Source organism: Equus przewalskii, chromosome 1 (genome assembly GCF_037783145.1).
Source record: "Equus przewalskii isolate Varuska chromosome 1, EquPr2, whole genome shotgun sequence".
In the NCBI taxonomy this organism is placed as follows: Eukaryota; Metazoa; Chordata; class Mammalia; order Perissodactyla; family Equidae; genus Equus; species Equus przewalskii.
The window spans coordinates 79,408,057-79,423,049 of NC_091831.1; the positions used below are offsets into that span (position 1 = coordinate 79,408,057).

General features: G+C 41.7%; 1 protein-coding gene across 5 annotated transcripts in view; it reads right to left on the bottom strand.

Annotated features, from left to right (window-relative positions):
* The window catches only part of DISC1 (DISC1 scaffold protein), a 347,047-nt gene that overhangs the window by 74,692 nt on the left and 257,362 nt on the right, over positions 1-14,993 (bottom strand). The gene's annotated exons all lie outside the window — the stretch shown is intronic.

Here is a 14,993-nt window from a genome sequence, read left to right on the forward strand (position 1 = left end):
ATGGGAAAGAGAACCAGAGACAGGAACAACTCCTGGCCTATGGATGAACCAGAGGAACCTCACCAGTGGTAGTACGGGATTGCACACCCTTTAATTGAAAAATAAATGGAAACATGATCCTGCCAGTAAGTGAAAATCAATTGCTCAGCTTCCAAAGCTGTGACATCAGCTACTCAGTAGAGATAAACTCAGTGCTTCATAATCACCAAATGGTGAAGGGGTATGGCACAGTCACGCATCACTTAACAACGAGGATACACTCTGAGAAAGGTGTGGTTAGGCAATTTTGTCATTGTGTGAACATCATGGAGTGTACTTACACAAACCTACATGGTATAGCCTACTACACACTTAGGCTCTATGGTACTAATCTCATGGTTCCGCTGTCATAGATGTATTCCATTGTTAACCGCAACATCATTACGCAGCACATGACTGTAGATGATTTTATGGTTCAATGGATCAAAGAGGTACTTTACTAACAAAAAAAAGATTTGGTGCATTTGGGGCAAGCTCTGATACCCTCTGCTTCCTCCTCTGAGGAATGAAAGTGCCTTCCTCTCAAGGTCATCAATGATGGAGATGTGAACAGGAAGTGCCCAGAAGAGCAGACAGCAGCAGAGAAGTTTCCATCCAATGGCAGTTGTAGTGATTGATGTCGTTGCCATTTCTATCATCACTATTATTAATGTTATTGTTGCATTTATCATTATTTTTATTCCAACCCTTGTTCTCAAAGGTAATTTATGCCGAAGGACACATTAACACTCTCAAGTTGGCATACCTGGAAAACAGAAGCCATGCTGCCTGACTCTCTGCCCCGGAGACTCTTAGGACCCTACATTTGTCAACACATGTGTGTTGGGGTGAGGGAGAAGGGGCAGTATTTGGAACCGGAAAAAGTACCTTGAAATTCCTCATAAAGAAACCAAATATTGAGACAGAAATTCAAACAAAAGTTCTGGTTCATTAATTTATAACAGATAAAAAAAGAAATTTACACAATGAAAGGAACTGTTTAAGTTTGTCTGTTTTGTTGACTCATTCTGGCCTAACCTACAAATGAAGTGGTGCTAAGTTTTTTTCTCCAAATAAACTAGTTAAATATTTATTTTTCAGCATCTACTATGTGGCAGGTACTGTGCTGGCATGGGGACTTAGTCATGGTGATATGGTTCCATAAAGCAGAGATCTGCTCACTGGTTTATCTGGAGCAAGTACTGCAAATTCAGAATGTCCCACCCAGAAATGCTCTGTTTCCCATCTTATACATATTTATGTGCCACACACTGTTCTTAGCCCTTGAGATAAATCAGTGAACAGAAGAGATAAAGATTCCTGCATATGTAGTGCTTAATTCTGGTAGGGGCAGATAATAAATAATAAACCTAAAAGTTCCATAGACTACTAGAAACTGGAAAGTACTATAAAACAAGAGAAGGAGATCAGGATGGGGCTGCAGAGTGGTCACTGTAGGCATCATGGAGAAGTGACATCTAAGTAAAAGCATGGAGAGGTTAGGGGGAGGGTGAGCAGGCACGCTGGGAAGAGCAGAGCAGGCAGATGGACCAACCAGTCTAAAGGCCCTAGGGCAGGAGCATGCCTGAGTGCTCCAGCAACATGTGGCTGAAGAACGTTCTCTGGGGAGAAGAGATGAAGGCAGAGAAATAGCACAGGTCCAATCATGTACGCCACTGTGGCAGATTATATTCCCAAAACGTGCCATGCTGATATCTCTGGTCCCACACACTCTTCCAGAACTTGGCCACTCTCCATCAAGTGGTGAAATCTATTTCCCTCCCCTTGAATCTGCACAAGCTATGACTGTTTCAACCAACTGAGTATGACAGGAGGGATACTATATAACTTGTGAGGCTAGCGTCCAGTTCTGCCTGGCTCTTTCTCCTGGGAATCCAGCCACCATGTTGTGAGGAAACCCAAGCCACATGGAGGGACTGTCTGTAGGTGTTCTGGATGATGGCCTGGGCAAAGGTCTCAGCCTACAGCCCACCTCAACCATCAGATATGTGAGTGAGTGAGCTTTCTGATGATTTGGGCCTTGCAATCTGAGTATCCCAGACAGCATGGAACAGAGACAAGCTATCCCCACTGCTCCCTGTCTCAACTCCTGGCCCACAGAATTTTTGCACATAATAAATGGTGGTAAGTCATTAAGTTCGGGGATGATTTGTTAGACAGCTGTAGTAACTGGAAAGCCATATCAGGATTTTGAGTGTTCTGAGTGAAATAGGAAAACACTGCAGAAGGATGGCTGCAAATTGGCTTGTGGCTGCTGTGTTGAGAATAGACTGTAGGAGGACATGAGGGAAGCAGAGACAGAGAGGTTAGAGAGATCACCCAGGACAAGGTAATGGGACTTAGACCAGGGTGTCAGCAGGAGTTGGTGCTAAGACGCAGATTTTAGATACATTTTGAAAATACAGACAACAGGAGTGCCTGCTGGACTGAATTCAGGTGTGTGAAAAGAGACAAGTCAAGAATGACTACAGTGGCCCCAAGCCACTGGACAAAATAGAGTTACCATCAACAGAGATGGGAAGAATGTAGGTGGAACCAGTCTGAGGAGACAAGCAAGAGTTCCATTTTGGATGGAAATTTACTAAGAGAGTAGACCTTAAATGTCCTCACCAAAAAAAATGGTAAATATATGAGGCGATAGATGTGTGAATTAACCCAGTGAGGGGAAATTCTTTCACAATGTATGCATATATCAAATCATCACATTGTACTCTCTAAATTCTTATAATTATTTTGTCAATTATACCTCAATAAAGCTGGAAAAAATAAAGGCAATTGAGAAGCTTAAAAAAAGAGTCCAATTTTGGATATGACAAATTTGAGTTCTTTAGACCTCCAGTGGGGATGTCAAGTGTGAAGTTGGATATCTGACTCTAAAAAAGGTCTGAAGTGCAGAGGGACATTTGGAGGACACTGGCATTGAAGCAATGAGACTAGATGGTATCACTAAGGGAGTGAGAGTAACTAAGTCCTTTGCGATCATATGATTATGTTGTGAGAGCCCCATTCATCCAAAGGATAAAAATGTATAGCACCTCCTACCCTGAGGAAAACAAAGCCATATTCTTATGTTTAAAAATAATTCAGGTGTATACCACATTAATGATTTTGTTAAGAAATTGAACGCTAGGCGGAGCAAAAGGGCGGGGTGAGCTGACCCGGGACTCTCTCCCCTCCAAAGTACAACAAAGGACTGAAAAAAAAAAAAAAAAAAAAAGAAGCCCTGAATTTCAGCTAATGAACCTAATGCCAGGACTCAGAGACCTACAGTATCAAAAGACAGAAGACAGAGCCCCTACTGCCCGCCTCGGAGGAGCTGGAACGGGGTAAGAGGGAACATCGCTCCATCCCCTAGAAACCGGGATCGCCGTGCGGGTCCAGGAAGGAGCGGGGGAGGGGCCCCGCGACCAGGAGATCGTCTAGGACTCCCGCCGCTAGTACAGTGGAAACCCGCTGACGGGGGAAAGCTTCCCTGCTGGGGGACCCCATAAACACAGGGCAGGAGACCAGAGAACAGAACTGATCTAATCCAGATCGGTGCGCGAGAGAAACCGCCCCCGCCCCTGCAGAGCGCACTGGGTGCCGACATCTTGCCCAAAGGCGGAGAGCTCAGAACACGCGGCTCTCGACCCCCATCTAGTGGCGACAGGCGGTAACTGCAACCGAATTCTACCACCATGCAAAAAAACCGCTCCTCTACCATCCAGCAATTTATAAAAGCCCCAGACCAGAAGGAAAACAATAAAAACATAGAATTAAGTCCTGAGGACTTGGAATTAGGTAAACTAAATGAAAATGAGTTCAGAGCAGCTATAATCAAAAAACTCAATGAGGTAGAGAGAAAGATAGAGAAACAAGCTGAGTTCTGGAGTTACTTCACAAGAGATTGAAATTATAAAGAAGAATCAAACAGAATTACTAGAGATGAAAAACACAATGGACCAGATAAAACAGAATACGGATTCCCTGAATGCTGGGGTAGACTCCATAGAAGAGCAAATTAGCATAATTGAAGATAGACAGGCTGAATGGCTCCAGACAGAGGAAGAAAGAGAACTAAGGATTAAAAGGAATGAGGAAAGTATCAGAGAGATAGCAGATTCAATGAGGAGAAAGAATTTAAGGATCATAGGAATTCCTGAGAACGTAGAAAAGGAAAATGGAGCAGAAAGTGTGCTTAATGAAATTATAGAAGAGAACTTCCCAAATCTAGGGATTGAGGGAGAAATGTGTGTAGAGGAAGCTTTCAGATCTCCTAGATTTGTCAATGTAAAAAGACCTACTGCAAGGCATATAGTAGTAAAATTGGCAAAAAGGAATGACAAAGAAATAATACTCAGGGCAGCATGAAATAAGAGAATTACCTACAAGGGAGCCCCTATCAGACTTTCAGGGGATTTCTCAGCAGAAACCTTACAAGCTAGGAGAGAATGGAGTGACATATTCAAAGCTTTAAAAGATAAAAATCTTCAGCCAAGAATACTCTATCCAGCAAGAATATCCTTCAGATATGAGGGAGAAATTAAATCTTTTCCAGACAAACAAAAGTTAAAGGAATTTGTAACCAGAAGTCCTCCACTACAAGAAATCCTCAAGAAGGCTCTCATACCTGAAAAAAGAAAAAAGGGAGAAAGGGGTCACAAACCACAGAGTAGGGAGACAGATAAATAGAACCAGAGTAGGATAGCAAATATTCAACCATAGCATTAGGATAAAGGTAAGGAAACTACCAAAGCAAGGACGATCTTATCACTCTAACTACAAACTCATAACACAAGTTGGAACAAGAAGTGAAAATAATAATTTAGGAGGGGAAGAGCAAAGGGACTAAATTAGTCTAGGCCAAGTAAGTAAGAGACCACCAGAGAATAGACTATATTATACACAAGATTCTAAATACAAACTTCAGGGTAGACACTAAACTAAACAACAGAACAGAGACACAAAACATAAATAAGCAAAAATCTAAGAAACCCAGCATAAGAAATTGCAGTATCAAATGGGTAGGATAAAGCACACAGGAAGAGAAAAGCAGGAAAGCCAGATAATGAACAACAGATTGACAGTTTTAAGTCCACATGCATCAATAATCACCCTCAATGTAAACGGATTGAACTCTCCAATAAAAAGACACAGAGTGGCAAAATGGATTAAAGAACAAGATCCAACAATTTGTTGCCACCAGGAAACACACCCCAGCCCCAAGGACAAACACAGACTCAGAGTGAAGGGGTGGAGGACCATACTTCAAGCTGATAGCAAGGAAAAAAAAGCAGGTGTTGCAATTCTTATATCAGACAAAGTGGGTTTCAAAATAAGACAGGTAAAGAGAGACACACAGGGACAATATATAATGATCAAAGGGACACTTCGTCAAGAAGAAATAATGCTTATAAATATCTATGCACCCAACATAGGAGCACCAAGGTTCATAAAGCAACTATTAACAGACCTAAAGGAAGATGTTAAAAACAACACAATAATAGTAGGGGACCTCAACACCCCACTCACATCAATGGACAGATCATCCAGACAGAAAATCAGCAAAGAAATAGTGGAGCTAAACGAAAAACTAAAACAATTGGACTTAATAGACATATATAGATCACTCCACCCTAAAAAAGCAGAATACACATTCTTCTCAAGTGCACATGGAACATTCTCAAGGATAGACCATATGTTGGGAAACAAGGCAAGCCTCTACAAATTTAAAAAAATTGAAATAATAACAAGCATCTTCTCCGATCATAATGCTATAAGGCTAGAAATTAATTACAAGAAAAAAGCTGAGAAAGGTACAAAGATGTGGAGACTAAACAACACACTACTGAACAACCAATGGATCATTGAAGAAATTAAAGAAGAAATAAAAAAATACCTGGAAACTAATGAAAATGATAACACGCCATACCAACTCATATGGGACACAGCAAAAGCTGTATTAAGAGGAAAATTCATCGCAATACAGGCACATCTTAACAAACAAGAAAAATCCCAAATAAGCAATCTTAAACTACACCCAACTGAACTAGAGAAAGAAGAACAAATAAAGCCCAAAGGCAGCAGAAGGAGAGAAATAATAAAAATCAGAGCAGAAATAAATACTATTGAAACGAAAAAGGCAGTAGAAAGTATCAATGAAACAAAGAGCTGGTTCTTTGAGAAGATAAATAAAATTGACAAACCACTAGCCAGACTTACAAAGAAAAAAAGGGAGAAAGCTCAAATAAACAAAATCAGAAATGAATGAGGAGAAATAACAACAGACTCTGTAGAAATACAACGGATTATAAGAGAATACTACGAAAAACTCTATGCTAACAGAATGGATAACCTAGAGGAAATGGATAAATTCTTGGACTCTTACAATCTCCCAAAGCTCACTCAAGAAGAAGCAGACAATTTGAACAGACCAATCACAAGGAAAGAGATTGAAACAGCAATCAAAAACATCCCAAAGAATAAAACCCCAGGACCAGATGGCTTCCCTGGGGAATTCTACCAAACCTTCAGAGAGCATTTAACACCTATCCTCTTCAAGCTATTCCAAAAAATTAGGGAGGATGGAACACTTCCTAACACATTCTATGAGGCCAACATCACGCTGATACCAAAGCCAGACAAGGACACCACGAAAAAGGAGAACCACAGGCCAATATCACTGATGAACATAGATGCAAAAATTCTAAACAAAATTTTGGCCACCAGAATTCAGCAATTCATCAAAAGGATCATACATCATGATCAAGTGGGATTCATACCAGGGACACAGGGATGGTTCAACATCTGCAAATCAATCAACGTGATACACCACATCAACAAACTGAGGAATAAAAACCACATGATCATCTCAATAGATGCAGAGAAAGCATTTGACAAGATCCAACAGCCATTTATGATAAAAACTCTGAACAAAATGGGCATAGAAGGGAACTACCTCAACATAATAAAGGCCATATATGACAAGCCCACAGCCAACATCATACTCAATGGGCAAAAACTGAGTGCCATCCCCCTGAAAACAGGAACGAGACAAGGATGCCCTCTATCACCACTCTTATTTAACATAGTACTGGAGGTCCTGGCCAGAGCAATCAGGCAAGATAAAAGAATACAAGGAATCCAAATAGGGAGGGAAGAAGTGAAACTCTCGCTGTTTGCAGACAACATGATCTTATATATAGAAAACCCCAAAGAATCCATTGGAAAACTCTTAGAAGTAATCAACAACTACAGCAAAGTTGCAGGGTATAAAATCAATTTGCATAAATCAGTAGCATTTCTATATTCTAACAACGAACTAACAGAAAAAGAACTCAAGAACACAATACCATTCACAATAGCAACAAAAAGAATAAAATACCTTGGGGTAAATTTAACTAAGGAAGTGAAGGACCTATATAATGAAAATTACAAGGCCTTTCTGAGAGAATTGGATGACGACATAAGGAGATGGAAAGACATTCCATGTACATGGATTGGAAGAATAAACATAGTTAAAATGTCCGTTCTACCTAAAGCAATTTACAGATTCAATGCTATCCCAATCAGAATCCCAATGACATTCTTTACAGAATTAGAACAAAGAATCCTAAAATTTATATGGGGCAACAAAAGACCCCACATTGCTCAAGCAATCCTGAGAAAAAAGAACAAAACGGGAGGCATCACAATCCCTGACTTCAAAACTTACTGCAAAGCTACAGTAATCAAAACAGCATGGTACTGGTACAAAAACAGGTGCACAGATCAATGGAACAGAATTGAAAGCCCAGAAATAAAACCACACATCTATGGACAGCTTATCTTCGACAAAGGAGCAGAGTGCATACAATGGAGAAAAGAAAGTCTTTTCAACAAATGGTGCTGGGAAAACTGGAAAGCCATATGTAAAAGAATGAAAATTGACCATTCTTTTTCACCATTCACCAAAATAAACTCAAAATGGATCAAAGACCTAACGGTGAGACCTGAAACCATAAGGCTTCTAGAAGAAAGTGTTGGCAGTACACTCTTTGACATCAGTATTAAAAGGACCTTTTCGGGCACCATGTCTTCTCAGAGAAGGGAGACAATAGAAAGAATAAACAAATGGGACTTCATCACACTAAAGAGCTTCTTCAAGGCAAATGAAAACAGGATTGAAACAAAAAAACAACCCACTAACTGGGAAAAAAATATTTGCAAGTCATATATCTGACAAAGGCTTAATATCCATAATATATAAAGAACTCTCACAACTCAACAACAAAAAATCAAACAACCCGATCAAAAAATGGGCTGGAGACATGAACAGACATTTCTCCAAAGAAGATATACGGATGGCCAATAGGCACATGAAAAGATGCTCATCATCGCTGATCATCAGGGAAATGCAAATCAAAACTACACTAAGATATCACCTTACACCCATTAGAATGACAAAAATATCTAAATCTAATAGTAACAAATGTTGGAGAGGTTGTGGAGAGAATGGAACCCTCATACACTGCTGGTGGGAATGCAAACTAGTGCAGCCACTATGGAAAACAGTATGGAGATTCCTCAAAAAATTAAAAATAGAACTACCATACGATCCAGCCATTCCACTACTGGGTATCTATCTAAAGAGCTTGAAGTCAGCAATTCCAAAAGTCCTATGCACCCCAGTGTTCATTGCAGCATTATTTACAATAGCCAAGACATGGAAGCAACCTAAGTGTCCATCAACAGATGAATGGATAAAGAAGATGTGGTATATATATACAATGGAATACTACTCAGCTGCAAAACAGAACAAAATCATCCTATTTACAACAACATGGATGGACCTTAAGGGAATTATGTTAAGTGAAATAAGCCAGTTAGAGAAGGATAATCTCTGTATGACTCCACTCATATGAGGAATTTAAAAATGTGGACAAAGAGAACAGATTAGTGGCTACCAGGGGAAAGGTGGGTGGGGGGTGGGCACAAAGGGTGAAGTGGTGCACCTACAACACGAATGACAAACATTAATGTACAACTGAAATCACACAAGATTGTAACCTATCGTTAACTCAATAAAAAAAAGGTGAAAAAAAAAAAGAAATTGAATGCTAAATACTTGATGCGCATAAGCATTTGGAGCTCCAGTTAGTGACATGCTGGACCTACACAGGAACATCCAGGCAATTTCTTGGGCTTTTCTACTTGCCCGGAGGCTGCCATCTGAAAGGGATGCTGTGTTGAAATATCGTCTTTACTGGATCCTGACCCCTCTCCTAGTCAGGCAGCCTAAAATGCCTTGTGCGCACATTCACGGGGTTGACTCACAACCTTTCAGAGAGGCCAGCACTGTAGACAGAGAGTTTAGGTTTCTAACTTCTTAAATAATATGCCCACAGACAGTGACTGAGAATAGAGCTCATCTTTTCTTCTCTTCTCCCCCTCCCTCCTCTTCCTTCTTTTTCCCACCATCTTAGAGCAGAGACTAAGAGCATGGTGTTGGTTGTGAGACAAGGTTCCAAAAACCAAGGATGGTGCTGAAGGAAGCTGAATACTAAAGGAAAAAGGAGATTGGGGTCACCAGCCCTCCTGATTGGGAAAAGGCAGGAATACTGTAACCACAGGCCCTCTAGGACCAGCTCAACTGACCCCATCTTACCAGCAGAGTAGTGATGCGGGGTCGGTGAGCCGAGGAGTCGAAAGAAAGATTTCTTAGACTCTCAAGATCTGGCAGTAGTGCTCTTTTATTTAGAGAATAGTGTGGAATAGCACGGGGACAGGACCCATGGGCAGTCAGAGCTTCTGCTGCCGCCACTTCTGCTGCCCCCGCTGGCATGGGGACAGGGCCCATGGGCAGGCAGAGCAGCTGCTGCTGCCCCCGCTGGCATAGGGACAGGACCCATGGGCAGGCAGAGCTGGTGCGTGGGGACAGGACTCACGGGCGGTCAGAGCTCCTGCTGCTGCCCCCGCTGGCATGGGGACAGGTCCCATGGGCAGGCAGAGCTGGTGCGTGGGGACAGGACTCACGGGCGGTCAGAGCTCCTGCTGCTGCCCCGAGTTGAGGGTTAGGGCTAATTTTATAAGGCATGGGTACGTGACTTATTTTTACTGGAAAAAAGAAAAGATGATGTAAAAAGTCATTAAATGACTTCAGTGCAGATGGGGTCTGGTTATTGTGCGGTCATATAACTTTAGATACGAATCTGGCCATGTAGATCGGCATGTAGGTGAGGATGCCCTGGGCTTCTCTCCCTGGGGCGGTCCTAATTCATACCATAAAAAAAGTCCACTGGGTCGTATAGTTTGGCGTGTAGGCCAGGTCACCTTGGGCTTCTCTAGCTGGGGCAGCCTTAATCCACATCAAGTAGTAAGAGTGGTTTTCCAGGAACAAAGACCCCTTGTCCAGTTCAGGCCAGTTGAGACCACTAACCCATCAACTGGGCCTGAGCAAATGCCCAATGAGGGAACTTTGTGACATCAAAGGGCTGAAAACTCCACCTTCAGATCACGCTGACACCACCACCGTGTGAACAGGCAGCCTGTGAAGAGCCAAGAAGCTTGGCTACACTTGTGCAGATCGTCAATTGCCTCACGTCTCCTCACCTCCAATCATCTGTTCCCACTTCAGACCACCCTGCCCTTCATCCCATAAATGTTGCCATGCCCTGGACCAGGGAGACAGATCTGAGAGCCTATGCCTCCTGTCTCCTTGCAGATCAATCTAGCGGTAAAGCTGTTTTCTTCTCCCAAAAGCTGATGCCGTAATAACTGACTTTTTCTTAGCACGTAGGATAGGAGAACCCCATTTTTGTGCAGTAACAACACTTCCCCTCCTCCCCATTTGCTAAGGGAATCTGATATCCAGATTTGGGCCATAATACCAGAATAGGATTCATATACTTAGTTTTAAGAATCCAATTTTAAAAACTGATTGATAAGTAAGTGCAGTAAGTCTGTGAAAAGAGTTAGCAAGAGTGCATGGCACGAAAACAAATCAGTGTTACAGGAATTTGACCTGGGTCCTACTGCAGGCAAGGTACTATACTAGGCACTATTTAAGTATAAAACAGACATGGCTTCAAGGGACACAGGAAGAGCTGTGGGGCCAGACTCTAACATCGATCTCTCACTGGAGCATACAGCAATATTTTCCATAAATCTTCATGATAACTGATCATCTAGAAATGTCTCTATGAGTCTGATGAAAGAAAATTACCAAGCAACCCAACAATATCCTTTTCAGCATAAACAAGAAAGGTAGGAGAATGTTAAGTGGAAGCAGGTCTAACTAGGTTTCACTGAATTAGATCCTTTGTTTGCATAACAAAAGGACAGCAGTATTTGTCAGGAGAATAGTACAGGAAACGAGTAACACCTGGGCAGACTCCCTATCAGGCTGAATGAAGCAGTGACTCCAAGAAACTTTACCCCCCTACCCTCAGTTAATAAGGAGGGCAGCATCAGATTGGCCAAGAAACTTTACCCCCCTACCCTCAGTTAATAAGGAGGGCAGCATCAGATTGGTACCCGACCTCAAATTTGAAAATGGAAGCCAAAGGGACCTCATCAGGTTGGCATTCATCAAAAATTTTGGCTAACATTAACCATTTTACTGGAATTTTCTAAAATAAGTACCAAGTGAGGACTGGCCTTATTTTACAAACGTAAGTCATCAGATTTCAAAGATCAATTTAGACAATTTCGATTCAAGGATCGATTTAGACAAGATTAACTCCCATTAGTAAAATCTTCCAGAAGGAAGATGTGAAAGCAAAGGAGAAATTTTAGAATTCTGAGAAATTTTCGAACATCTAAAGTATTATTCTTCTATCTGAGTTACGAAAGAACTTCTGTTTATTTGGGTGATTAAATCATGCATGGAGATGAAGTGGTAACAGAGTGCTAACAAAGACCCGGGGAAGTCAGGAATACAGAAAAATGGACTTGCAGCTAGATTGTCATGATAGGAATAAGAGATGGAATAAGATTGTGTAGGACCCTGAAAGCTGGCAGAATCCATTATATGAAATGCCACACAAGTCAAATTTTACACTGAAGGGCAAGATGGAAACAGCAGCCATGAGCTCCCTCTGGTACCAAAGAGATCTTGACTGTCACAATGGAAACCTGATGGGCAGAAATACATGATACCAAGACACTTACATCAATTTAGGTAACTTTTTATTGAGAACTTCCAATGTGTCAGGAACTGTTCTAAACGCCAACCAGCAATAATACCTATGAAGCAGCTCTGTTATCCCCATTTTACAGTTGGAGAAATGGAAGGGCAGCAAGGATTAAAGTCACCTAGCTAGTGAAGGATAGTCCCAGAACCCATTGTTACAGACACATGACTTCAATTTTAAATAACACAATAGGAACTCAGGAAATGCACATTGAAGAAATGCATGTGAAACTCTAGCCACCCACAAAACAATGCAGGTGTCCAAAGACAGAGTAAATTCAGGAGAAGCCAAAGACTGCTTAAAAAGCCACTTACAAAGAACACTGGCAATTGGAAAGAACAGCCATCAACAAACGGAAACTGAATCATATGTAAACTATACAAAAGAATGCTGCTAACATACAAGCATAAAATAAACTACCCCTGCATGATATACACATATATTTCATGTATACATGTGTAATATATACGTATATATCATATACACATATGTGTGTGTGTAATATATATATAAAGGGTATGAGCCAAGGTGATTTCAAAGTTGGCTGCAACAAGAAAATGATTAATAATTTTCTAAGACACATATTCATGTTGGTTCTCTTCTCCCAATAATAAGATGTCAAATTCATGTGGTTTTACAGATTTATATTTACATCTATAGATTTGTTTATTTACAGCATTTTTCTGCTACCCCTATATGTGCTGGTCATTTAAACAGAACTCTCAAGAGAGGGCTCCTGAGTTAAACCGGATACAATCCTTCATAAGCTTTAGACTAGTCATTGTAAATTCTCTAGGGTCGGAACCAAATAAATACACCATCTCTAAATTAGCAATGGATTCACTTCTCATTGGCAGGACATCATTCCGTGCACTACTGTGAATTCTCTCTCTTTTCCTTTGATATTGATAAGAGATTTGCAGAGAGAAGAAACAAGATCACATATGAGTCCTCCAGAACTAATAAACTGTGACACAGAGAAGGCTTCTCTCTGGGGTTCTATCTGACTCTCATGCTTACTTGCGTCTAACATTTCTTAAATGCCCACCACGTGCCAGGTTGTGCATTAGGCACTGGGGCTGCAGAGATAAATCTGACGCCGACCTTGGCCCAGAGAAAACCGAGTGTGGTGACAGAGACAGTCACATAAAGGGATGACTAATAAAAGCAATGAGTTCGGTTCAGTGACAGAAACTTAAAGCAGCAGTCACTCTGGGAGCCTCACGGAAGGAGATGCAGCGCAGCCTGAGGGGTTAAAAATTGACTCCCAGAGGCAGTGACTGAAGTAGAGATCTTAAAGGATTTTCCATGCTGGCTGAAGCCAGAGGAGGCATGGATAATCCAAAACAGCAGTTGCACATAAAATAAGATTTGTGTTTTAGAATATCAAGCATTTAATGTCATATCATTTTACCTTCCCAATAATTTCCAAATCATTTTTTCCCTAAGCTTACATTAAGATTACTTGATGTAGTGCAGGACCTCACACCAAAGGAGGACAGGGGGGCTGTAGGAAATGGGCTGGTCCAAAACCCAGGCCCTGAGCTTCCGTCACGGCTGGCACAGCCACACTTGGAAGTGGATGTGGAGATTAACTCGTTTGTTCTGCTTTCTCCCTTGGGTGACGTGAGTGAGAATGCTATGTGATGGTAACTTCACGCTGGCAGAGGCACCCAAGGGGCCAACAGTGGGAAAGCTTTTTCAGAACTGGAGAATCATCATATGATTCCGTTGTCCCTGAAGAAAGTAAAGCTGATTATCCTGAACTGCATTTACGCTTCCACTTCTACCGTTTGGCCTCGCCTGATGGTGCACGGCTGCAGCTCTCCAGTGAGAGCCCTGCGCTAGTGTCCTTGAACCCAGAGCGCATCTCAGGGACTTGCCTTTACACTCATGTCAGTAGAAACTGTGCCTGCTTAGGTGGGAAGAGATAATGGGCAGGAGGAAGGGAAGGAGAAAGGAGTAGTAAGCTCCACCAGGATTAAAAACGGCTAAAATATAGTGAGTGCTTATGCCACGTAAAAGATAAAGCCGGAGTTCCAATTTCACCTGCTGTGCTTGTCACGAGTTAATTGGGTATCATCTGATACAGTAATTCTCACTTTCCCGGTTCAGACCGGCTCCTACACGCTGTCTGCCTGTGCCCTTGAAGCACGCAGCCTAATAAATCAGCACTATTCAATGACAGAGAAACACAAGTGCTCACGATGGGGAAAGCAGGTCAGAAAGGAAGCCCACAGACTCCGTTCCAAGCAGCCTCACGCCACAGCCTCCCTGCGCACGCGTCCTCACCGGGCAAATGTTTCTAGTAAATGGAAACACAAGCCGACCCCCAGCCCTCGCCTGCTCACAGCAGCAGGCTTGGGTGTGCCTTCTTGCTTTCTAGCAAATGTAATTGCAAGAGTGGTGACCTGGAGACTCATTACAATATTTAAAAATTGCTCAGAATGTCTATTTATTTGTCTTGCCTAACCCTGTACATTTGAGAATATACACTCTCATTCTCTGATTCTTTATCCTTAGTTTCCGCAGACATGCAAGCGCACACACATGCACACACACGCACACACACAGATACACTTTACTTCTCTTCCTTCTTTTTGATAGAACAAAAAAATAGAATTTAGGACTTTGTTTTTAAAGTGGAATACTATTTTCTTAAACAATTTGTGTTAAAAAATTTTTTTTTAAATCCCAAACCCACACTTGATCTAATTAAGCTAAGGAAAGAGAGCTCGCGCTAGGTGCTGGCAGGATGCTGTCCCGCGCGTGCACGATCTCATCTAATTCTCACGATAACTC